At 41.3% G+C, this 5493-nt stretch overlaps 1 non-coding gene across 1 annotated transcript; it reads right to left on the bottom strand.

Annotated features, from left to right (window-relative positions):
* Positions 1-521: 521 nt before the first annotated feature.
* Positions 522-628, bottom strand: LOC113002447 (small nucleolar RNA R71). Its single transcript, XR_003268009.1, has one exon. It is a non-coding gene; the product is annotated as a small nucleolar RNA R71 (small nucleolar RNA).
* Between the last annotated feature and the right edge of the window lie 4865 nt (positions 629-5493).

Genomic DNA, 5493 nt, shown 5'->3' with positions numbered 1-5493 from the left:
ATCCATCTGACTTACAACCCTTTAATCCTGAGATAGATAGGACAATTCATAGATTATTTAGACATCATTTAGTACCTTTTGAGCATCCTGAGCATTATGTTATTGGTGATTTTGAGCATTCTGATTTTGAACATTTTGAGAATGTGGCACAACCTCCACCCCGTGAGAGGACTCTAAGGGAAATGGCTGCACCTGATTTCACCTACAAAAGCTTGTGCATCCAATACCCTGATGAGGATGTCCCATATGTTCTTAAAACTGGACTAATCCATTTGCTTCTGAAGTTTCACGGCCTTGCAGGTGAAGGCCCACACAAACATTTGAAAGAATTCCATATTGTCTGCTCCACCATGAAACCACCAGATGTCCAAGAGAATCGCATATTTTTGAAGGCCTTTCCTCATTCTTTATAGGGAGTGGCAAAGGACTGGCTATATTACCTTGCTCCATGGTCCATCACGAGCTGGGATGACCTCAAGAGAGTATTCTTAGAAAAATTGTTCCCTGCTTCCAGGACCACAATCATCAGAAAAGATATCTCAGGCATTAGGCAGCGTAGAGGAGAGAGCCTATATGAATACTGGGAGAGATTTAAAAAATTATGTGCTATTTGCCCTCACCACCAAATTTCTGAGCAGTTTCTCCTCCAATATTTTTGTGAAGGACTCAGTAACATGGAGAGAAGTATGATAGATGCTGCCAATGGTGGAGCCCTTGGAGACATGACCCCTGCTGAAGCCAGAAATTTAATTCAGAAGATGGCTTCAAACTCCCAGCAATTTAGTGCCAGGAGTGATGCTATTGTCATTAGAGGAGTGCATGAAGTAGCCATGAATTCATCTTCATCAACCGAGACTAAGAAGCTTGAAGGTAAACTAGATGCCTTTGTTAACCTGGTAACCCAACTGGCCATGAATCAAAAATCTGCACCTGTCGCCAGACTCTGTGGTATATGCTCCTCTACCGACCACCACACAGACCTTTGCCCTTCTGTGCAACAATCTGAAGCAATTGAACAGCCTGAAGCTTATGCTGCAAACATCTACAACAGACCTCTTCAACCTCAGCAACAAAATCAGCCACAACAGAACAACTATAACCTCTCCAGCAACAGGTACAATCCCAGATGGAGGAATCATCCCAACCTTAGATGGTCGAAGCCTTATTTTAAAATTGTTGCTGGCCCAAGCAGACCATACGTTCCTCCACCAATCTAGCAACAACAACAGCAACAGCCCTAGAAACAGCAAATAATTGAGGCCCCTCCGCAACCTTCCCTTGAAGAACTTGTGAGGCAAATGACTATGCAAAACATGCAGTTTCAACAAGAGACCAAAGCCTCTATTCAGAGCTTAACTAATCAGATGGGACAGTTGGCTACACAGTTAAATCAACAACAGTCCCAGAATTCTGATAGATTACCTTCTCAATCTGTCCAGAATCCCAAAAATGTGAGTGCCATTACATTGAGGTCAGGAAAGTAGTGTCATGGACCTCAACCAGTAGCATCTTCCTCATCTGCAAATGAACCTGCCCAACCTCACTCTACTCCAGAAAAAGATGATGACAAAAATTTAAAGAGTAAGTTACCTAACAATTTCTATGCAGGTGAATCTAAAGAGAAGCATCATATACCTCTTCCATTCCCTCCAAGAGCAATTTCCAACAAAAAAATGGAAGAGGCAGAGAAGGAGATCTTGGAAACATTTAGAAAAGTAGAGGTAAACATACCTCTGCTTGATGCAATAAAGCAAATTCCAAGATATGCTAAATTCTTGAAGGAGTTGTGCACTAATGTCGCAACGTGCCCTTTTGCGGGCGAGCGAGGCGAGGCTCACGGGTGCGCTTTTCAAAGGAGGAAAGATGCGCGGAGTCGCCACCAACGTTTATTTGTGGAAAACATCGGAAAAACTGAAGGAAACCGGTCAAAATAAAAATTCTAAGTTCGGGAGTTATATTTACGTTTGAGGAAGGTATTAGCACCTCTCACGTTTGTCTCAAAGGACAACAGCCTATTTTTCAGAATTGTGGAAATTGTGTTATCTTAACTTTTAGTTCTTTTTATTTTTTGAGGTCGACAAAAGCGGGGCTCTTGCTCCTACGTACCCTCCATTGAAGAGGAAATCAGACCTACGTAGTTCTTCCTTATGCGTGAATCAAGTGATTCTTTTTACTTGAAAGGTGATCATTTTAAGGCGTTGGACCTTAAAAATGATCCATTTTACTTGGTAAGAAACTGAAATGATTAACTTTCAAAACCCTATTTTTGTGGACGAGCTTGACTAGGCGAGTTGATTTTAGCCTTAGTTTCACTTTAGTTATTAGTCAATTCAATTAAGAATGAGAAATCCCAAAGAGAAAACGTCCGATTGATTTTTCGCTTTATTCTACTAAAAGGTATTTTTTCCGATTATTATATTATTATTTTACCTCTTTTTTTTATTTCCGACGTGGTTACGGCATGACCGAACGGTCGGAATTCATTTTAACAGAAATTAACGAATGATACAATTCAAATGATCGGTGGAAATTTATTTTATTTTTAGATTAGGCGAGAAACAACTTAAATAAATGACTGAAGCACGTCAAAAGGGGGTATAGAAAGCGAATGAAAACGAGAATAAAAATACACAAAACAAATGGGGACCACCACGGGTACATAGATTGAATTTAAAAGCTCGGTTTTTAGGTACATACCCGTTGAAGACTGAAGAAAAACGAAGAACGAACGATGAATGTTGAAGAACGGTCGAGAATCTTCGCGTAATTACTCACAGAAACGTTACGGAAACGTTACGGAAGCGCCTCGGCTTGGATTTTCTTCACGGAAATAATTTTCCTCAGCAATTTCGAGAGAATAAGAAGTGCCAAGAAGGCTGAACCCCTTCTCCCTTCATTCCTCCCCCTATTTATAGCAAAATAGGGGAGGAGCTTGCCACCCAGCTCGCCCAGGCGAGCAAGGTTGCTTCCTCCAGAAGCAACAGCCTTCTGGAGGAAGAATCTGGAAGGCCCAAGTGGGCCTGATTGCTATTTGTACCCCCCTTTTTACTAAATGCACCCCCTTACCTTTTTTGGTAATTCTTTTTCCGTAACGTTACGAAACTTTACAAATTTCGTAACGATACTTATTTTCCTTCCGCAAGGTTACGAATCTTCACGGATTATGTATTTATTCTTTTTTAGCTTTCGAAGAAGTTACGAAAACTCATGAACAGCGCTAGGCAATGATATTCATGGGGCTCCAAAAAAAGTGGAGAATGGAGGATTGCACACACTTAGGCAATCATGAAGCATAGCTCCAAACTCGAAGGTGGAGGACACATGAACAGCGCTAGGCAGTGACATTCATGGGGCTTCGAAAAAAGTGAAGAATGGAGGATTGCACTTGAGGGTCCACACTTAGGCAATCATGAAGCATAGTTCCAAACTCGAAGGTGGAGGACACATGAACAACGCTAGACAATGACATTCATGGGGCTCCGAAAAAAGTGGAGAATGGAGGATTGCACTTGAGGGTCCACACTTAGGCAATCATGAAGCATAGCTCCAAACTCGAAGGTGGAGGACACATGAACAGCGCTAGGCAATGACATTCATGGGGCTCCGAAAAAAGTGGAGAATGGAGGATTGCACTTGAGGGTCCACACTTAGGCAATCATGAAGCATAGCTCCAAACTCGAAGGTGGAGGACACATGAACAGCGCTAGGCAATGACATTCATGGGGCTCCGAAAAAAGTGGAGAATGGAGGATTGCACTTGAGGGTCCACACTTAGGCAATCATGAAGCATAGCTCCAAACTCGAAGGTGGAGGACACATGAACAGCGCTAGGCAATGACATTCATGGGGCTCCGAAAAAAGTGGAATGGAGGATTGCACTAGAGGGTCCACACTTAGGCAATCATGAAGCATAGCTCCAAACTCGAAGGTGGAGGACACATGAAAAGCGCTAGGCAATGACATTCATGGGGCTCCGAAAAAAGTGGTTTGTTGGCAGGACCGAATGGTCCACCGGGTTTTCCCACCTAAAGGAAAACATGTTTTTTGCAAAGAAAAATAAATCATTCGCGAGAGCACCATATCTTAGAGATACAATATACTTGTGCTAAGGGTAATCTTCCTTGTAACCGAGAATGAAGGGCAGGATGTCAACTTTTAGCTTTTAAATGAACATGTAGGGGAAACATCGGGCTAAGCTGAAAATAAATTACTCATAGTGTATAAAACTCACACAGGCAAGTGTTTTATCCTATTCCCAAACCATAACTGCACCATGACTTTATTTTGCACATGACTTCCTATCAAATCAAAGATCAAACGTACGATCACGGACCAATAGGATTTTCTCTAGGGTAGTGTTTTTGGAGAGGAAGCTGGGTGTTTCGGTCTTTTCCTCTTTGTTCATGTGGGGTGGGATATCGCCAGTCGAGAATGGCAATCTGAAAGGAAGAGACACCAAAAATGGGTTTCCCTTTGCCGGCAGTCACTTACCTTGCCAAGAATTTATCTGATCTGAAGATTTTCAATTCCCTTTCTTTCATTGACCCAAAATTATTTTGTTTGCCTCCGCTCTTTTCCATTTTCACTTTCCTTTGACCTTCGATCGGGAATCCTTCCTTTTCTTTTTTATTGTTCTTTTCTTTATTTTCATCTTTTTCTTTTTCTTTCTTTCCATTTATTCCTTTTCTTTCTTTTCACTTCTCCTTCCCCATCCCTTTGTTTGGGAAATCGGGTTTTAGCATTCTATTCGCTCTCCCTTGAGGAGATTCCGTTGTCCTTTGCTTCGGGGAAGGAATGAGGATTCTTTTTTATAGGCCAAGGTTCAAAAAGGTCTAAGGTTGTGTTTCAATGGGGTCTTTTATCGTGGGAACCCAGTCTTGATATCTGGGGCGAAACAAATTTGGGTGTCAAAATGTCGATTTCGGGCCGAACTTCCATATTGTTCTATAAGGCACGCGTGACAATGATGATTTGAAAACAACGTGCAAAATTAGTCAGGGCTACAACCAGGTGGGCACTCAAGCATCCAGTTTATGGCATTGTGATACTACGGTTGGGAATTTACACAAACAGACCCAACGTTTCCAAGTTATGTTCTTTCATCAGTTTAATGAATTCATCCATTCTTATCTCGGTCATTCCGGAAAATAAACTCTTAGCGTCAGTCCCTTGTTTCCAGAAGATACGCTTGCTCTTTACGAATGATTTATACTTCTTAACTATAACATGTCGACCTTCGCGGTCTTTCTTTCTTTTTCCTTTTTGTTTCATTTTTATATATTCACAAAATTATACACCTATGGTCCTTTATGAAGAAATTTTTCTTTGTATATCTACACTCTTTATACATGACAAACTTTTTCTGTATATGCATTGGAACTCTCTCTCTTTACGTCACACGGTCAAACCCTATTTACATTCAAAGATCTTTTTCGTTTTTCTCCAACGCACACCTATGGTTTATACAAAAGTTTCTTTATATACACTCGTTAC

Source organism: Glycine max, chromosome 8, assembly GCF_000004515.6.
Source record: "Glycine max cultivar Williams 82 chromosome 8, Glycine_max_v4.0, whole genome shotgun sequence".
Taxonomy (NCBI): domain Eukaryota; kingdom Viridiplantae; phylum Streptophyta; class Magnoliopsida; order Fabales; family Fabaceae; genus Glycine; species Glycine max.
The sequence above is the reverse complement of the archived record's forward strand: the minus strand, read 5'-3'. Positions and strand labels throughout refer to the sequence as shown.